Source organism: Haliaeetus leucocephalus, unplaced genomic scaffold (assembly GCF_000737465.1).
Source record: "Haliaeetus leucocephalus isolate CR32 unplaced genomic scaffold, Haliaeetus_leucocephalus-4.0 Scaffold237, whole genome shotgun sequence".
NCBI classification, from domain to species: Eukaryota; Metazoa; Chordata; class Aves; order Accipitriformes; family Accipitridae; genus Haliaeetus; species Haliaeetus leucocephalus.
In genome coordinates, this window is record NW_010972673.1 from 535,142 (window position 1) to 556,075 (window position 20,934).

Genomic DNA, 20,934 nt, shown 5'->3' on the forward strand with positions numbered 1-20,934 from the left:
TCATGATACAATTCACTGACATTATTCAGCAATGACACTGTAAGAAGAATAAAGTATATCCTTCAAGTGACTTGGTCAGCTCTGGGGACAAAGACAGCTTGAAACGACCTGTGTCTCCATGAGGAATTTGAGAAGATCTTGAGCAGACTGTAATGCTTCTGTCTGCCGACTGCTCTATCTCCCTGCAACATACCTGCACAGCACAAGAATTCTTGACTGACCAGATCTAAACAGCAAAAGTGAAATGACTATAATGTTTTGGGTGATGACAACCTTCCCATAAGGGAAAAAGAAAACGTGTCTTAACTGACAACAAAGTATTTTTTCAGAAAAATACTAGTTTACCCATACGGAAAAGTCATAAAGAAAAATTCAGTGGATGATAAGATGCCCTGAAAGGGAAGCTGGCATTCCTAAATACTTTTGATTACACTAACAACTCATTTTCCTTCATTCAGGTAATGCCTGGGAGCTCCCAGGACTTTGTGGATCTGACAAAGTTTCAGTACCTTCACTGTCCCAGACCAGCTTTCGCCTCTGGGAGTCCTGACTCCAAAGTCAGAATCAAGAAAGCCCCAAAGTCAAGGCTCAAACCAGGCCTCTTAGCCTACATGCTGCACAGTTCAGAAATCCTGGGGTGGCCACAGAGCTCTCAGGTAGCTTTTCTCAGGGAACTGATACTGGGAACAGCTTCTTGCCTTACAAGCTTCTTGCCTTCTCAAGCAGCCAGATACCATCAGACAATTTCAGATTTGCTGGTGTTTCCAAAAGAAAAATTTTGAAACGTGAATTTCTGAAAAGTAATCACTTTGGACTGACTCAGAGCAAAAAAAACCCCACAAGTTCTGAAGTGTCGAAGTTCCATTTCTTTAACGTCGCAGAGTAGCCTTGAAACTTGGCAGGAACAGGCTGGTTCATCAGGTCTCTACTTGATGGTTTCTAAAAAGAAATAAAAGATTTGCTGAGAGAGATCTTCCTCTTGATTTTATAGCAGATCTCTCATTTTTGGACACATGTTATCAATTAATATGTATAATATGACTGAAATAACCGGGGAGCTGCTAAAGTCCTGTGTACAGCCCCCATCAGTTAATATTTAAAACAGGGAAACAATAACTAGGCATGATTTAAGATGTAGGAACTAACTACTAGACAATGGGGCTTTATGTCAGAAAAAGTAATGGATTGTGGTCTGGTCAATAAACCGTGAAGAACCGCTTGGAACTGCCAAGATTAGGGACAAAGTAGGTACTCATTGACCACCTACACAAATGATACCACCTACTCAAAAGAAGACAACGAAGGAAGAAGACAGAGTCTGTGCACTAATTTACATGAGAGGCAAAGAAGAAAGAATCAATCATTAAGGAAAATAACAATGAATATGTATTAGTTAAGTGTATAAACGTGAGGATTTTTGAGACAAGGGTGTCTTGTCTTGAGACAGGCACCCATTCATGCGCATCAATGAAAATAATGTGAAAATACCTTGACTCTGTGTGTTATTGGTGTGCACACAGGGTAAATGAACCCCGTTTGTGGGACAACACTCAGCTGGACATCTGCATATAAGTTTGTGACCATATTCTTTGTGCACTATTAAGGCAAGTTATCTACACTGTACATAACTTTCATCTTTTGATGATGTCATCTCTAGAAATCATTCTCCGTTTCATTATTTCACCAGCAGGTCCCATTAGGACATTCCCTATAATCATATCAAATTCTCTTTCCCAAGAAGGTACAGTAAAAAGGCAAAACCATCAACACAAAAGGCAACCAGTGATCTACTCCCAGAAAACCTCAGAGGATGTCAGGCATTCACCAAAAGCACAGTGGATGCCTAAAAGTAATGATATTCTCAGTCCTGTACGATCATACAGAGCTGATAAAGGCAATCCTGGGACTGTCTCACAACAGGGAGCTTGTATAGTGGACTTTAATTGAATTTAATGCTAGAGAAGTTTTATATACCAGGGAAAACTCATCCCAGAGAGCTTTTTAGAACTAAATTTTCAAAAGAACATCTGTTTATGCAGGCATCTGAGTTTTCAGGCAGGAACAACAGGATTTAGATCCACGACTGTCGGATAGAGCAAATGTTTGTGCAAGCAACCCATAAAACTCAATTCTATTGCTTCTGCCACTGCAGGTAGGTGCACAGGATAAGGATTTGGTGCAAAACAGCAGGAAAGGGTTGTCTTACCCTGCATGTGCACCCCAAACAAAGGTATACACTAGCTTTGCTTCCTGCAGACACTGGGAGAAGTAAAGCAGTTAAATGCCTTATTCAGTGATGCAATATTGTTCTCTTTCTCCCTCCTGATTTTTCACTCTGATGTTTCCTGGCTCACAGTTAACAGGTCCACAACTAATCAAAAGTTCATTAAGACATCAAGGAGACAAGAACAGCCAGAAATTTCGAGGGAGCATGTTTTTGTCCATGAATTATTTAAAATCTACTCATTATTAAGAAGTAAGCACAAGGCTGTCACAATGAATCCATCTCTCAACACAGGACGATTATCCACTACATTTGGAAACAACTCGGTAACACTGCAGAGGAGACCCGGGGGGACTAAGGCTGGAGCATGACCTAATGCTTTTTAATTGCTGAGGCAACAAAGGCTAACAGGGTTCCTGGCTTTGCATTCCTACCAGGTAAAAACAGTGCAGTAAGCCAGCCATAGGTGAAGAGAAAATAAAAAGAGAGGATAACTACAGAGACATCAGAAAATCACAGCTATTTTTTTGCTACTGAAAGTTGAGAAAACAAAACATGTTAAACTGTGAAAGAAAATAAATATTGTATTTTACATAAGCATCAAGAGTTAAGTAAGTCTAAGAAATAAGCTAGTACACCAGAAACCAGGACTGTCATAAATCATTATTTCATATTTCTGTAAAATTCCAAAGCCTAAGAGCTAAGTTTTCAAAAGTGGGTATCAACCTGAACAGTATTCACAGTGGGGTCTGTGACTGCAGACTCTCAAATTCCCTGGTCCTGCATACCTGTGTGCATAAAATTCTGAGCACAAATGGTGTGTGGGTGTGCACTCACATACGCACAGTACCATTTGTGTATCTACTTTCCGATGAGGGTCATCTGTAGACATAGGCAAAGTAGGCAGTTTTCAAGAACAGATACCTGCTGGAGGTGATAAAAGGAAAAGAAGCAAAGTAGGTCTGACTGCCTATTGTTGGCTTTGGAAAGGTGAATATGGCTGGTGCTGCTGATAAGGAAATGGCTACTGTAGTTTTCTTTAAAAGCAAGTATTATATAAAAATAATAATAAATTAAAACTTTTAAAACATTGACTAGACAGTCCACTGGTAAGTCTGAGGCCTACAGCAATTTGCCTGAATTCCTTTATGAGAAACCTCCTTCCTTTCCGTTTTGTTTCTCCAGAATCCCCTATTAACGAGCTCAGAGTCCCTTACAATCGGAAAACTTGTCAAATAAAAAGATATTGCCTAGCGATACATGTGATCACATCCCAATTACGAAATATCACTTCAGAGGTGGTGGGACTCAGAATAAGCTCAGCGTGGCTCCTGAGGGTAACAAATTCCATGTCTCTTTGGTGAAGAGACATCTGGGATCCACGTGACTGCCTGCTCTTTGGTCCCTCATTTCAAAGAAGGGTAGTGCTGAGGTCTCCTTAACAGACCGTATAACTAGCGAGAAAAGAAGGGGGAAGGGAGAAGCAATCTTTCACCTGCTTTGCTGTCGTATGCAAAGGGCTCCCCATATACCAACCGAGCCACTACAGTAACACCAATTCCTTTCTGAAAAGGAATTTCAAAGCCATGGAGCAAAACAGAGACAAATGAGTGTGAAAGGATGGGAGCGAACCCCCAACATGAAGCAACAGTAAACCTGTTCAGAAGCACGACACAAACGCCAGCTAGGAGCTTTTTCTCATTGCTTATTTTAAAGCACACAAAAAAATGCTGAAAGAATAATCTTCCCCATCCACAAGGTGTAAACCCATAGTTGCACATACCAAAATGACTAGGAATTTACTACTTTGCTATGTCCCCACAGTCGACACTACTTTAGAATTTAAATATTTTTGGCTGAGCTTTGTGAAGAGTAAGTTGCAATGAAAAAAGAAAAAAATGACCTGCTATTAAGATTTTGCAGAGCTGAATTAAAAAAATCCTCATCCTTACCATCCTAATGCTTTCCAAGTTCAAGAGGTCAGGAGTGCTACAGGGGACCTCGAGGCACCACAGATGAGAGAAATGATCCCTGTGGGTTCCCCCAGGGCAGCCATTCTACCTAATGGAAGGAAAGAAGGAGCACTCAGCCAAAGCCAGGCTCCAGGGGGAAGCCAGGAAAGCTCCCCAGGTCCAGAGCAGCAAGGGATCTGAAGAGGTTGAAGGGTGAGCCAAGGGGCGCTGAAGGGAGGCAGAGAACAGAGCTGGAGAGGAGGACGAGCGACGTTTGTATTCAGCGACTGACCCAGGGATGTGCACAGAGAGGGATGAGGACAATTGCCAAAGATTCTTTTCTAATCTCTGTAGCGTTCCTTAAAAAAATGGACCTATCCCAGGTGCTTCCAGCTTCAGACTTAGTCGGTAAACCACTGATAACACAAAACACACAGAAGTTTTGGATTAGTACCAGAAACATACGATGGCAGCGTACTAATCCAACAATTTGCCATTAAAATCAGTATTTCAAGCTGAAAAACCTGTATTACTGATTTTTTCCTACTCCCTCAGGAATTAATTTTCCATTGCTCTCTAAGTCTCTGTGGCCATGTTTACCTGCAAAGTCACTTTATCTGAAAAATTGCAGATTCTAGAAAAACGAAAGGTACCTTTGGTCCAATTTTCCCCCTTATTCTCTCTCCACACTCATGACTGCTCCCCTGTATTATTGCCACCAGTTATCGGCCCGAATCTAGCTCTAGCACGCAAACAGAGACAAGATTTCTACCACTTTTTATTCATCCAGTAGATCCCACCGCTGGCAACGCCATGTACTTTGTGAATTGCACGTAAATCTCACATTAGTACCTGCGTGTCTTGGAGAACTGCAAGAGGGGACCTTCCAATTCTGCTCCGTTCCTCATCTGACAAAATGAATGCTCCCTTGCATGGAGAGATACCTGGCTCAGGGTGTGCTCTGCGGGAACTCAGCCGGAGCAGGTACAGGAAACATACCCCGTATTCTATCAGTCGTTGAACTTCTGCTAACAACACAAACCCATTTGCATACTGCGCTCATAAGCTGCCTCTGGAATATCTGAAAGACTAGTCTAGGTTTTGTCCGAACCTTGAGCTTTGGAAAGCGCTTCTTACCAAAAAGAATCTTCATAGTCCGCGTTATTAATTACTCTTTGCATTGCTCTGATTCGTTGTGACTAATTCTTTTTCTGCAACTTCTACGTGAATTACAATTGGTCACGTATATAATGTTTTTTTGTTGTTTTAGCATTTTTGTGTTTCTTTCATTTCTAACTGTGGTTGTTCCATTTGCATAAAATTTCAAATTATAATCCAGCTCTCCTGAGGTTTTATTTCTGTAAGATTTGCTCTTGAGCTAAAAGACATAATAAGCATAGAGGATTTTCATTTTTTCTAACTGTTGTTAATAAGACTATATATTTTTTTCCACAGACATAATTGTATAGCTCTAGGGAATACCACAGGGTAACAATTACATGACATTATTAAAAGCATCCTTTTAAATGTCTTGAGATCAGTCAACTGTAAATGATTTTTTTTTTTTTTTTTTACTATTAACTTTATCAGAATAGTAATACCTGAAAATATAACCAGCTTTAACAGTTCATTATAATGGAAACTTGTTACTTATGGAGAGACACTGTGTGTATAAATATGCCCATTTTTTTTCCATAATTAACGTGTGTGAAAGTTTGGGGAATCTACTTATGTATGATTCACAAATGCCAATTTGATTTTATGAACCATTTGCTATTCTTAAACCTTTTACTGTGTTCTGTCTGCTACTCCACGTACTTTGGAGAAGGGGGAAGGGCGTTGAAAGATCTGTCTCTGAACAGGCTGATTATTAAAGATTATCAGTACCTGAACCGATCCTACCTGGGGAGAACAAAAGAGTAGCAATGTCCTTGATAAAGCTGGTTTTCCCTACCTTCTCTGGAGGGAGCTGAAAGAATCCCATTTCCACAGAAGCAGAACAAAGGCTCAGGTGTCTGGCTTGGAGACCACAGAGCTTAAAAGAGTTGGGGGGGGCAGGGAGGAGGCCAATACTCGAACGAACAAGGGAAAGCTGAGCAACACGGGAAAAACGGAGAGGAGACTGTTTGCCTACAACAGCAGGTGAGGAAGAAAGAAGCTGTCAGCAGACACTCCAAGGTGCAATTCAGACAAGAAGCCACACAAAAAGGAATCTGAACCCTGTAAAACTTGTGCCTAGCGTCAGTTACTATTCCCCAACAAAAGGGAGGCTGAGGCAGCGTTTTTTATTGCTTTGCGCACAACTGCACAGTTCTTGCAGTAGCTCAGGTACAAACTGCATGGTTTGGGAACCTTCACAGAGCGCTTTTTTGTCTCCTCTTCCACATTGTACTGAACTCAGGAGCTAGCGTATTCACCAAAGGAGTTGTGGGATACGCTGCTATCTGCAGAAAGCCTGGGAAAATAGAATTGTAGGGTTTATGCAGGCTTGGAGCAGCGAACACGCTCATCTGGTGTGCTGAGACCCACCAGGACCCTGCCTGACCCCTGTGAAAGTTCAGTTGGAGCCTTCTCCTCTGGGAAATGAGTATACAGCAAAGCTATTCAGCAGAGCCTAGGATATAACACTGGTAAATCTATTTAATAGTAAAGCGAAAAAAAGATCACCTCTAGCAGTTCAATTTCTGAACTTGTAATTGCCTCAAAATGCCATTAAACTACTCTGTTATAAAGGCACCATTTTAAGAGGCAAAAGTGAAGGAGTAGAAAGCAGTTTGGAGATTTCATTCTTTTACAAATATACATCAAGTAATCACCAGCGAGATCCAGGCACTTAAACCAAGGCATGACTCTCAGGAAGCAACGGGGAGGACGCATCTCAACAAGAGCCGAACTGCAGCAGGGCTCGGTCAGGATTGTACCTCCAGGACTCGTACCGAACCACGAGGAACGTCAGAGTGGTGCATCCCCACGTTCAGTCTACAAACACTGTGACTGCCTGCAGCTGTGGCACAAAGGAACTTACTTGAGGAATTCACACTTGCAGTGCTGCCAGGCGCTAGAAGCACATAATTCCATTGCTTTTCCAACAAGCATCTGGGCAGCGTGGAGCACAGATTGCAACTCACGCTGGGAAGCAATAAATGTTTCTCAGTGTCACATATACAGGCATCTGAAACGCACCCAGGCAACCCATAACCTGAAACCCACAGCACAGCCACCAGGGAAGCAATGGGAAGAAGGACCAAGCCAACTGGTCTCCTTATTCCCAATAAGCAGATGCTTCAAATAATCAGGACAAGATCCCCAGAGCTTTGGTCCCAAAGGTCCCCAAATGGTTACTTTAACTAACTCTGCCCACCTCTTCGGATTCCCAGAACCTGGGTGTCGTGGACAGCAATTAAGCACCACACAGCTGCTCACTCACTCCCCCCTGTCCCACCACCGGTGGGATGGGGGAGAGAATCAAAGAAAAAAAAGTCAAACTTGTGGCTTGAGATAAAGACAGTTTAATAGGACAGAAAAGGAAGGGAAAATAATAATAATAATAATAATAATAGAATATACAAAACAAGCGATGCACCATACAATTGCTCACCACCTGCTGATTAAGGTGAAACGACACCAGGGATCCTTTAACTCGCAACACTCAACTTTTAGTTGCTCACAACAAGAATTGGCACGCTCACCACAAAAAATGGTACGCTCACAACAAAAACTGTTATGAAACTACATCAGTAAACTGTGTAGCATGCTAACCATACATCACCAAATGTATACTACAGGCCTTGCTTATTTGGGGATCGATTCAGAGAAGAAAATAAGGTGAGCCCTCCCGTTGGGTCAGGAGGTTCAGAGCAGACCCCCTTGCTTTCCAGACTCCTTCTCAGAGAGGAGCCCAGGGACAGCTGGATCCGCTCCTACTCCCAGACTTGGTCAATGGTTTATGTCTAAAGGGATGAGATATAGAGACTATGGAAAAGGAATGAGAAAAAGAGAGAAGAGAAAGATTTCACCAGTCCTGGATCCAGTGTTGGTCCAGTCAGGTGAGGGATCCAGTCCCGGTGGGCACACACACCTGGGGCTTCAGTTTCTGTCCTTTTAGCCTCTCCTTGCCCTTCCTTCAAGCAGACACTGGAACTCATTAGGCTAATTAGGTGTCACAGGCAGTTTGTGCTTCCAGAACCTTGGGGAAATGGGTGGGTGGGCCTGGGGGTCATAGGTGCAGGAACAGTAAGAAGACTGATCTCATAATTAAAAAAAAGTCTGCTACTTTTTTAGTGCGGCACCAAAACTTAGTCAAAGTCCTCCAAACCCACAGGATAGTGCCTTTAAGTAATAAGCATTTCAGAGAAAATTAGGCATCAGAGTCAATGCCTAATTAAGATCGACAACTCATGGGGAGGTCTAATCTCTCTTTTTCTGCAAACTCAGCAAAGCAGCCCAGTTATCAGTTCACAAAGGGCAAATTACAGTCAGAAGAGTGTTTGTTCTCCTTAGGTCAAGTTCTGCCAGAAAAACACAGCATCACCCAAACAGTTCTGGTGCCATTCACAGCACAAAGGGCTGGATCAAACACAGCGCAACAGCCTTTGATGTAAACAAACCAGGCCATTTTCCCCTCCCTCCCCAAAGATTGTTTTTATGCTAAGAAAGACAAAGAGTTGATTGGAGGGACCTGCAATCCACTCCCATAATGGGGTGTAGGTGAAGCAATTGGGGCCGAAGAAAACATAATTGAAGCCCTTCCAGGACATGAGTTGTGACAGGGTTTGTACAATAGGAGGGTGAAAAAGCTAGAAGAGGAACGTGAACGTCTTAAAAATCCATCCCAAATCTCATTATGGCCAGGAACATCTATTCCAGAGCAGACTAATTTTCTGGATTGTAGTGCACTTAAAGAAAATATAGCCCAGCTTTTTCAATCATGGCAGATTCATCCTTTTCACACTTTTATTAACTTGGCATTTTATTTCACTGAAAAGCTATACGCCCTCCACATAAAAATGTGTCTCACAAATGCAATTCTCAACTAAACAGCCTTTTAAGTGCTGCTTGCCTTTGAGTTTATCCCTGGGGGGGGCATTCAAGGAGGAAGAGTGTGTGTGGAGGAGAGATTCATATTGGAGAAATTCTCTGCAGCAATACAGTAACCCCAGATCTTTGGTATACAGTTTCAGAGCATTCTGTATCTTGGCTGTATGTCAGGCTTTATTAAATCTGGGTACCACATTAGAATAAACATTTGTCTCAGCTTTTCATAACATGGTCACCTACACCATAACTAGCATACAACTACAGGCCATCAGTGTAAGTGTTAAATTTTATTTGAAGATCCCAGGTTGCAAAATCCACTAACAGAAACATCTGATGTGCCAATCTCTCTCCAGCCTGCCCTTCTGTCCATCTGCAAGAATGGCAGGGTGCCCGCTCTCAGGCTGTAACAACAAATTGGCCAAAGAACAACAGGCCCTCAGGAACTGGCTGGAAAAAAAAAAAAAACCCAACCAAAAAAACCCGAACCAAAACAAAAACCTGTGCTCCAACCTTGCCCCTTGATAGCAGCCCCTACACTCACTGCTTTACCCTTCTGTGAACTTACACCAGTTTGGGGGTTTTAGATTAAAAGTTGCTGGTGGAGTCACAGCCCTGGGATAGATACAGACAGCTGGCTTGGCTGTACGAGGGCAGCAGGGATCATTCTGCAGCCATTAAAATAGCATTGTCAGAGAGAGCAGCATCTTAAATGGCACCTGTTGGCACTTTATGTGCCGCAAAACAATACATGCAAAAGATGACAAATACCCTGTGCAGGTTGGGTTGAGTCCAATGATTTTACTACAGCATTTGTCAGGGAAACGCTAATGCTGGTTGAATGTTGCACTGTAACAGAAAAATCCTGCCAGTAGGAACTGTACGGAGACAAGATCCCTGCCACCCAGCAGACATGCAGAACTACAGAAGAAAAAACAAACAACAAAGCACTGCTTAAAAAAAGAAAGAGGATGGGCAGCAGACTGGAGCTCCAGACATGTCTACTAAAGTCCCTGAAATGTGTCCTTCAAATGGTGACAGAAGCAACACAAGCCCTTCTGTGTCTAACAAAACAAAGATGCACTTCCACATTTGGAATCACTGTGCTCTGCTCTCCTGGTCTGCTCCAGCATTTACCCAGGCACAGCAGAGCCGTAGGGGATGGAGCAGGCCAATGTACCTCTCTTCCCTTTAAAGGAGTAGGGATAATCATTTATCTCACTGCTGACATGCTTTGCTGAAGATAATTTATTGCTCCCTCCCCCTCCTAGTTTCTCTAAACGCCATTTCTCCTTTACCAAAATTTCCTCTAAGCATTAAGCAAGCATGCCCTAGAAGAGAGTAGCTGCTAGTGAGGTGCAATAAGGCATCTACCATGTAACTTCACCATACAGAAGCAAATCTGGGGATCTAATTTATGACCTTTAAAAAGAAAGTTCTAAAAGAAAAAGCTGTTTGGGACCTACCTGATTCTCAGTACTGAAAGACACCGAGTTTTAAAAATACTAATTTCCAAATTTCTTGGTAAGCTGAATTTGCTAAGAATAAAAAAGTAACTCTTAGCCAGGGGCTGTCAGCAGCATGAGGGGCCAATTTCACATATCTAAGGGTTCCTCTTACAATTTGAGCAGTGTTGGTCTGAGTCCCATGCAGACACATGGAGAGAATTACCTACTTTCATTAAGAGTCTTTACCAGCAACACTCCCTCAATTCCAAGGGAAGAAAGCAAAAACATGTTTTAGGCAGAAGAGAAAGGAGCCGAGTGGGAAACAAAATAAACTTGGGAAAGCCAATGGGTGATAAATCAGTAATAACTTCTAGGCATGGCACTCCTACCTCCCAGATCTCTTGGCAATACGTCTAACTTCAGCCTTTCTCTCACAGCTGTGAGTGGCTATTGAACCAACATTTCAGTACTAGCGTGAGCCATATCCCTCATTCTCTGCTGTCACAGTTGCAGTTTGCTGTTCCAGTTCAGCTCTGGGCACTAAGAGATGAATGGCTCTGAAGGCACTAGTTAAGGTTATCTCAGCTGCAGTGCACATGCTTTTATTTGCTGATAAGTAAAAACAGGAGTCCCTCACTGGAGGCTGCCTCTTGATTCAATCACTGCCTTCCAGAGCTCCAGCACAAGAGATCTATTTCCCGCCAGCCCCCTCAAAGCCACAGAGACTCAGTACTGAATCTCCAAGAAGGAAACAACAGGTGCACGAAAACAATTAAAGAGCTCTTTCTAACACTGATGCAGACCCCGGGCAAAAAAACCCCAAGAGCGGCTATTTTTTTTCTTCACTTAACCTGCCTTGCCACGGAAATGAGGCTGATGCAATCTCTGCTTTTGTCTCTCTTCTTCTAAGCTTCTTACTTCTCTCCACCCCCAGTAACTCCAGAGCCTAAAAGAGGTGTTTCAGCACAGTAGAGGTCTCTGAGGTTCCTACAGATTTCATTGGGAAAACAAAGAGGAAAGGAAAGGGGAAAAAAAGGAAAGGGGAAAAAAAGGAAAGGGGAAAAAAAGGAAAGGGGAAAAAAAGGAAAGGGGAAAAAAGGAAAGGGAAAAAAAGGAAAGAAAAAAAGGAAAGGAAAAAAAGGAAAGGAAAAAAAGGAAAGGAAAAAAGGAAAGGAAAAAAAGGAAAGGAAAAAAAAGGAAAGGAAAAAAAAGGAAAGGAAAAAAAGACGCCCATATAGAGGACAAATGGCCTATAAGCCCTACAAGCAAGGTAAACAATGAAACGGAAACGTGTACTATTTAAGACACCAGAAAATCCACAGAGGAAGAAGCTCTTACCCGTGCTGACTAAAGATTATAGTCGCAGAACAGGAAACTAGGGAACCAAAACCCTCCCACAGTTCTGCTGTTATGGGCACGTTGTATTCTGCTTTCCAATGCCTTACTCTGGGCGCGCACAGGACAGCACTACTACCTCAATGAGGAGGAATACATACCCGCAGCCTTGACAGCGTAACCGTATCTGAACTGGGTGCGGTAGTCTAACATACATAGTTTCTCTCCCTTGCACACATTCACAGGTGCCGGAGATTCTTCCCTTCCCTCCATCTCCAGGGATGGGTCTCCCCGGAGCTGCAAAGCTGCTCTGGGTCCTTCCCCTCCCCGCTCACCAACAACTGCAAGCAGCAAGCTCCCTCCTTGCTGTTGAGCTTCAGGCCACAAACCAAGGTCTGGAATGAAATACAGAAAGGAAAGAAAAAGGGGGGGGGGGGAAATCAAACGACAATTAAATCGAGATTTTGTTTTTTCTTGTATAGGATAAAGATGCCACAGGCAGACAGAATTAGTCACAGTGAGAGCGTGGACAGAACAGGTTGACAGCGCTGGTCATGAATTTTAAGAGCCAGACTGTGGACGGGCGTCTCAGCAGAACAGTAGAGGACAAGCCATTAAGAAGAAATATGATTCTTTTAGGGTGATAGGTCATCACAGGATTTCTATTTTGGGCCCCATAGTCAGCTATGCAATAGATCATGATTACCACCTAACTTGTAACAGTGTCTTGGGCGAGGGAGCATGGTTTGGCTAAACCTCAGGAAAGGGACATTGTGAGATGCAGTGCTGAATGGAGGTCTGAATCAGGTCTATGCTTCATCAAGGGCCTACAGCCATAAAACAAAACATGTCTAGCTGTTACGGTTTGGGGTTGGTTGTTTTTTTTTTTTTTTTCCACTGGAATAGAGCCCTTTGATATACTTCTGCAGCACACCATAAATCAAAAGAAATACATCAGGATTTTGTGGTGAAAGCTTACTAAAACATGCAAAAGAAAAAAAAAATTGAAGACAGACAGCATTCTCAGACTCTGTTTAAAATAATAATAATAATAAAAAAAATATCTCTCAACATTTGCTTTGGCAGTCTTACAGCATAGCATGCCAGACCAGTACCTCCTAGTAATCCATTAAAATATTTTTGTGCTTACGATGTTTTCAAGGCACTGGTATTTTGGGGGTGTTGTGAAGGCTGGAGAGACCAAGAAGAATAAAGGAACACGTGTCTCAGCACCAGCCTGAAGTGCCACGGTGCAATGAGGAGCTCTGGGCTGGCACCAGCCATCGACAGCCTGGCAGAGCTCATGCATCTGGACAGCCAGACCCTTTCTGGGTCCTTTAACTGATATAAACAGGAACAATGTGGCCTGGTAGTGAGCGCTGAGGTGTTGTCTCCGCTGTTTTCCTGTGGGTTCCACTGCGGTTATCCACCCCACATCCTACTGCAATTTTCACTCCTTCCCATAAAGCCCCATAACTCAAATAGTAAATCACCATTTTACAACCAGACGTAACTCAGTCTGGGCAGGGTCACCACAAGCAGCTGTTTCCCCAAGTAAAAATGTTTAGCTGTGCTCATTGTAAACCAGAAAGAAACCTTTCTGATCATCTGTGCCAGGGCAGCACAGACTTGCCAGAGCTTAGCTTCACACCCACAGAGCTCTCCTTCAAAGACCGATGCTGAAATCCCACTAAGATGTGCCAATACCTATCTCCTATCTCTCCTACGCAGGGAAAGGGGGTCTCTTTAGCAGGCTGACAGTTGAAGGGATCCTGATGCCTACTTTCCAGCCACTTGACAGATATAAGAGAGGCTGTCAAATCATTTCCCATAAAGCAAGTAAAAAAAGTCTAGCATCTTTCCGCTCACATTGATCATGAGCACCACGCTCAACCCCTAAATCCTTTTTAAAAACACGTGTACTAATTCCACCAGTTGGAACCTGCCAGATCTAGCCAAAACGTGGACTGCCCAGATATTTTCTGAGTTCAAATGAATGAACTGCTCTATTTAGTGCAATATCTCATCATGATATTTCACTGCATCAGCCCATTGAATTTTATGTCTCTGCATTTAGGAATGATGGCTACCTACAGAAAGTAACTATCACTGCACCTTAACTGCATTAGTACTACACAGAAGCGAGAACACTTCACTGGATAAAAAAAAAAAACCAACACATTTTAAGCTGTCCCACAAGGCGAAAGAATACATTTGTACTTCTCTTGGTCAAAGCATAAACTCACCATTTCATCGCAACTGCTTTGATAACAATCTGCTAATATTTGTATAAGGGTCCTTGAAGAATCAGAGATAAAACAGCACAAAGAGAAGAGCAACATAAAGCAAGCTTCAAGACGTCTGGTGAATACCCAACTAGTGGGAGAAGAGAAAATGATTAATGGTATAGCATCAGCACACACCACCACAGTGGAGGTAAGATAGCTGGGTTTTAGAAAGCAGGGCCATTAACACACAAGGTGAAATGACCATGCAAAACATCAATTGCTGAAGGACAAGGTAGCAGGAAACAAAACAAAGTTACTGTTGCCTGTAACACCTGGTACTAAAAGCCAAGGCAGCGGGCCAACATGCTGATGAGAAAGAACAAAGCATGGTAATTACTCCTCCCCTCAAATGAAAAAGCAGCAGGGTTAATTTTATCCTGGAACAAAAAACTATATGCCATTGAAGGAGCATTACAGGATCAGCTCAATATCCAAACCTAGCTGTCTAATAAGCATTTTTTTCCCTAAGCACTTGGCAATGGAAAAAAGATCACACGGCATTTTGCAAATCATTGTGCTTTTTTTCTCAAATGGGCTTTAAAAAGGGAACAAAGGGGTTTACAAGTATAACCCTAGGAAAAAAAGAAAAGTTTTATTCCTTTTAAAAATTCTAAAATCTAGATGAATTGCCATGAACTCAGGGAAATTCTGAACTTGGACTCATACGCTGAGCAAAATTCAGATCTGGAATACAAAACGTGAGTGCTGCCTCAGTTGTGTCATTTCACATTCCTTTAAAAAGCACACCTCGTGAATTTTCCATGAAGTGAATTCAAATAGCCATTCTTCTCTTGCATAGCTAGGCAACAAAATCTAATACACTTAAATAAATTAAGCAGCATCCTCCTAGCTCTCATTCAGAAGAAAACATTCTAGATGCAAAAGAAGTGGAGTGATATAGCTACACTTTGCTATGCTGGGAGCCAGACCCAATACAATTCACAATGGACTTCAACTTCTTTTTGGTGGTGGAGACGGCTACTGAAGATTTAGACAAGGATCAAGAAAGTGGGACTTGATTTCAGTGCAAAGAGTGGAGAAACTGCCCTTTTACACATTAGTTTTATATCTCTTCCAGCACAATCCTCCATTTAACGTTTTATCTGCTGATGCCATACATTTTCAGACTGCTGCTGAGCTCCTCTTGGATGTTACAGATACCGTGGTCACCCTATCAAAGGTAAGCTTCCCACAGAATATGCAGGACTTCTGAAGAGGTGACATCTAACCTTTTTAACACAAAGGGACTTAAAGAGATTGGATTAAGTAAGATAAGCTATCTCCTCTTACACTATTCAAATTGCACTTTTCTTGTTACAAATACACATCCAGCAATCTACCATAAGTTTTCAACAACCGGTGGTGTCCCTCGCTACCCTCTATGCTGCATTAAAAAAATAGGTAATAAAGATGCTTTGAAAATGTAGATTATTGATCATCAACAGCAATAGTTTTGGAACTGTCACAGTGACTTTGATATCTCAAAAGGTTTTTAAATGCTCTTATAACACAGGCACTATGGGAAGAGTTGCTTTTAAAGTGAAAACCCAGTAGCTTATCCTTTTTCATTTCTTATAATTCTGTTTTGGCCAGACCGCTCAGGCCTCTCTGCTACTGCAGCCAGCGCGGTGCACAGCAGCATTCCTGCTCAGTGACTGGAACAGCCGTGATTACATTGCCTGCTTTTATGCCGTCCTGCAAGTTGTTAGATCCCTTAATGGTGAAGGACTTGTCTCTCCTTATGACCTCTTCCTCCCTGACCTTCATTCAGCCACGTGTGTGTACTCCGAGACCACAGTTCACAAGATCCACAACTAAAAGCGTCTTCAAAGGTTTTTGCTGAGACTATACCCGTGCCGTGGGTATTTGCTGTTTAGACATCTGCCCCATGCTATTCAGAACCATTTTCCCTCTGTTGCGTGTTCATTTTATGTGAATTCGTAGGAACAAAGCGAGGGTATAATCATATGTTCCCCATTTCTGCACTAGATCTATTTTAATACCAATGCAGTATGCAAAAAAACATATATTGAAGCTTTCAAACCAAAAGTTAACTAGGCTCAGGCACTCTTAGCTTTTAAACATAGACTGAAGAGCTCTTAATAAAAACAGTCTTCTCTTTTGCAGCTGCTCAGGATTCAGATCCTGAGTTTTCTCAGCTTCTTACACCAAACATACAATAGAGGGAAGCTAAAAGGCAAGGTCCAGAGCTGTTAGTATGGTAAGCATCTCAATTTTAGTCTCCCATTCCACATAGTCCAAATGCTAAGAAGTACCCATCTCAAAGTAAAGGCACTTCATTTCCCATGAAACTGATTTAACTACTGCTATTTTTAAACGGCTACTGTTAGCCTGGGCTAAGGATCTGCCAACACACCACTTTTCTGGAAAAGATGGTGATCTGTGTCTGAGCAGGTAAGAGCTAGCAGGGATCACAAGGCAGCCGAGAGATCAAGTGCGCTTTCCAGCCACTGCACTCCAGGTCTGCTCCAAAGAAAAGTTGCTAAAATACCCACCATCCCCAGGTTTTTCTGGCAACTGCCTTGTTGATCCAATGACGCCGTTTAACACTAACAAAGAGGGTCTCCCACACAGGGAGCGCACGCACTAATTTCTGTCCTGTTTTTATAGCCACTTAATCAGAAAAGATCTTTCCTGTTTATATTTTATATGCTTTAATAGTAAACATATGTTTCTTCAATACTGGCAGAGTTTCTTGCAGGCAGAGACTGTTAAGCGGTTACAGAACAGTGTGACTGCCCCAGTCAAGGGGGATGTTTTTCACTCGGGCCTAATTTAACCTTAATCCTACCTAAACATTGTGTTGCTTCATAATTTTCATAGCTGTAACTTACCTAGATTAGGTATTTTGAATCACAAAGCCATGATTACAGAAAAGTTAACTGTATTTATGTTGCTGACAGAAATGATATATAATTTCCTTGGTTGTTTATCTTTTTAAACACTGAGATTTGAAGGAGAACTTTCCAAAGACACAAAAACCCAAGAAAGCTTTCCTGCATAAGGAGTTATTTGAAAACTGCCAGTGCACTTTAAATTTAGCCTGTACCCTAACTCTCCCAGCCTTTGAATGGGCTTGAACATGTGATCAATGGTTTTGCTCTTAAAAAAATCTCTCCATTACTGTTTTTTGCAAATTATTTTCCTAAGAGCTAAGGGTAACAGGTCAATGGTTAGTGCTTTCTTGTGAATCTGGAAAGCAAGGGTCAGTGCCTGCCTAACCCCTCCCTGCCCTCCTATCTGATCTTCAGCCTGTTTGGACCCTCCCTGTAAGGGTTGTGGGTTTGAAACAGTGCTGCTAGGGGTGTGAGCTGCCAGGGAGGATTTCTAGTTATCTTGATAAATGTGCAAGTGTAAATATAGTTATACTAGAGCTTATGGTTGTAGTACAGCTTATATTGGTTCCTGAATTAAAACTGACTTCGAGTGTGTTGACACAAAACTGGTTTAACACAGTTCTGTTCACCAAAAAAAATCTGGTATAGAAGAGTCCTTAGCCCCACTTTGCTTCAGTTTCCATATACAAAACACTGCTTTCTCTACCCATAACAAGAGCCACAATATTGCATTACAAAGCTTCTTGCAACAATCCTGGCTTCAGGTATTGCCAGAATCCTTCCCCCCATCTACCCCTCATTGCTCATTCCCACAACTAAGCTAGCTGCCTGTGGATGACACTTGTGCGGTTCTGTCGTGAGCCGATCTGGCTTTAAAACACCTCTGCACTTCTGACAGATTACTTTTAAGAATGACCAGTTTCCAGGTTCACAACGTGGCCACACTATAGCTGAAAGGACACTTTAAGACAGAAGGGTAAGACTATCTGCCATGAAGGATGGCAAAATTTACACCAGTCTGCCCCCCAAAACAACACACTGTGGGACTACAACCCCAAGCGCTCAAGAAATGAGGGCCATATCGAGTACTCTGTTGAGATACATCACGCTGAGAAAACTGAACTGCCATACCAATAAGCCTTAATTCTAATTGTAATGTAAAACATGCTGTTAGCTTTTAAAATGAGGCACTTGAGAGAGAGTATCTTAGATTTCCTCTTCCGTCCTGCTTTTCTGCCCATTATTACCCAGCACACCATTCCAAAGTCACCTCCTGGCAGATGCTGCTGACAGTCTGCAGATGCCCTGTCCTCATGTACAAACCACCCTTCAGTCTCAAGCCTCCCTCCCATCTGCCTCTCCCCACAGAGCCCATCCACTGTCCTGCGAAAATCCTTGGCTCCATGGGCACAACACACTAGCGTTAGCTCAAAGAACTTATTCAGCTCTGAAAAAGGGACTTCCTAATATGTCCCCATGCTATTGTAATGGTTTACATCTCCCCTTCTCAAGGAAACTCTGTTCTGGTCACCCCTAAATATTAGACTTGCAGGAAAGACGTGGGCAGGCTGGAGGGGGTCCAGAGAAGGGCCACAAAGATGATCAAAGGACTGGGAAGCCTGCCATACGAGGAAAAGCTGAGAGAACTGAGTTTGTTCAGCCTTGAGAAAAGGCAGCTTAGGGGAGACCTTATCACCATGTTCCAGTACTTAAAGGCTGGCTACAAAGAAAAGGGAGACTCCCTTTTTATAAAGGGTCACACGGAAAAGAGAGGGGTAATGGAATAGGGAGATTCCGATTGGACACAAGAGGAAAATTTTTCACAGTGAGAACAATCAGCTATTGGAATAATCTCCCCAGGGAAGAGGTAGATTCCCCAACTTTGGACACTTTTAAGATTCGGCTGTACAAGGTGCTGGGCCATCTTGTCTAGACTGTGCTTTTGCCAAGAAAGGTTGGACCAGATGATCCTTGAGGTCCCTTCCAACCTGGGATTCTACAATTCTATGATTAGCTGCGCTTTTATATTTTTTTAATGAAACTAAGGATCACGTTCAGATAGGGTTTGATTCAGACCTTAAGCAGTTAGTTCCCAACACCATTCTGGAATAACAGCTGAATCCCAAAGACCAGAACTGTTACTCAGGTATTGCTAGCCCTTAGAGTTAAAACCAGGCCAGTCTCAACATACTCATCATGAGGCGATGAATGCTTAGACCTTTCATTGGTATTCATAGTATGTACAAGTTCCTTCATTTCTATGAAAATCTCCCATGCAGGAAAGCATTTCGGTGCTTCCATTTGAATCATTCCACACTCCCACCACCAAAATAATCTGAAGTTTAGACAGGTATTAACACATAGTTGGGCTGTTCTGCATGAACCGATTTACCCACATAGAGACTTTTGGTTTTGTTTTGTTTTTTTTAAATGAACAAAGGCATCTCTACCTGAGATGAAGGCAATGTTTGCTTTAAACGTAAGAACATAATATCCTCATTCGCCACTTTGCACTACGCAACAGAACTATATAAAGAGAATCTGTTCTGGCATCTATTCCAGCTGTGCTCTTTCTGCAGTCTAGAGAAATCTACAGTGTGGTAACCTCTCCCTCTGCCTCACTTACTCTTACAGAAAGCTGAAAAACATATACATTTTTCATTTCACAAGCCTGGCAAGATGAAAAGACATTTTACAAGTTCTTGGTAATTTTTCTCAGACACAAAGCTATTTGCTGAACACAAACAGCTTTTAGAGGAAAAAACCTCTTCCTTATGACTACACTTCGCCAAAAGAATAATTAAACTAAAATTTTAGATGTGAAACAATTACAAGGCAGGACACCCATGCCAAAAGAAATATCAGTTGAGGAAAACAAAAATACCTTGATTGCCCTAGTGCTCTCACAGCTGCACCCAAGACTCGGTTCAGCCAACACTAGACTTCACGAACAGCATCAAATCACTGCAAAATCAATTAAGGATGAAGACAGTTAGTGAATTCACCAGTGTGAATGTCTTACATGAGAAAGCAAGCTGAAACTGCAACACAAACCCCTGCAGAAGCATCCTTTCCGAGAACCACTGGATGTTAGAATGAAAGAAAAAAAAAAAATCAGAACTCATCACTTCAGACTAACATCAGATCACCTTGGCTGTAAGGAGCCATTTGCATATTTCAATGGGTCAGAGCACTGCTGCTTACACTCTACTTAAATGCTTTCACAAGTAAGGACACTATACTTCCCGGTTTAATGCCTCAGGGAATTGTCATCTTTTAATACAAAATTTGAGGTGTGCTATCAACAGTCTTATGAAGTATCTGTGAAAAAACATTGCACATTTCCTCCGACATTATCTTCTTGCAGCTGTCTCTGCACTAACTCAGCTTCATTAGCAGAAGCTCCAAAAGACTTTCTTCCTACCTGAAAAAAAATCCCCTCTTTTAGTCTTGCCAGCCTTGCCTCTTCTGCAAAGTTTTTCCTGAAAACAGCTGTTCCCATCCTTTGCCATCCTGTTTTGCCACTTACCTGCTGTACTTATTTTTGCCTCACCAAAGGAGAGTTTTAACTCAGCTCTCTGGTAGTTAGATACAATGGCAAATAGGAGTCACAGACACAGAGATTAGAAATAAATCCTTTATCCCAGCTTTCATTAAAAGGTCAGCTTTCAAACTAATTACAAATGTCACAGATTTTTGTACTGCTCATTTTAAACCCAGTCATATTTTCAAAACCATTTATAAAACAAATATTCCTGAGCAGATTCTCCCTACGACTGATGATAGGGATTCTGC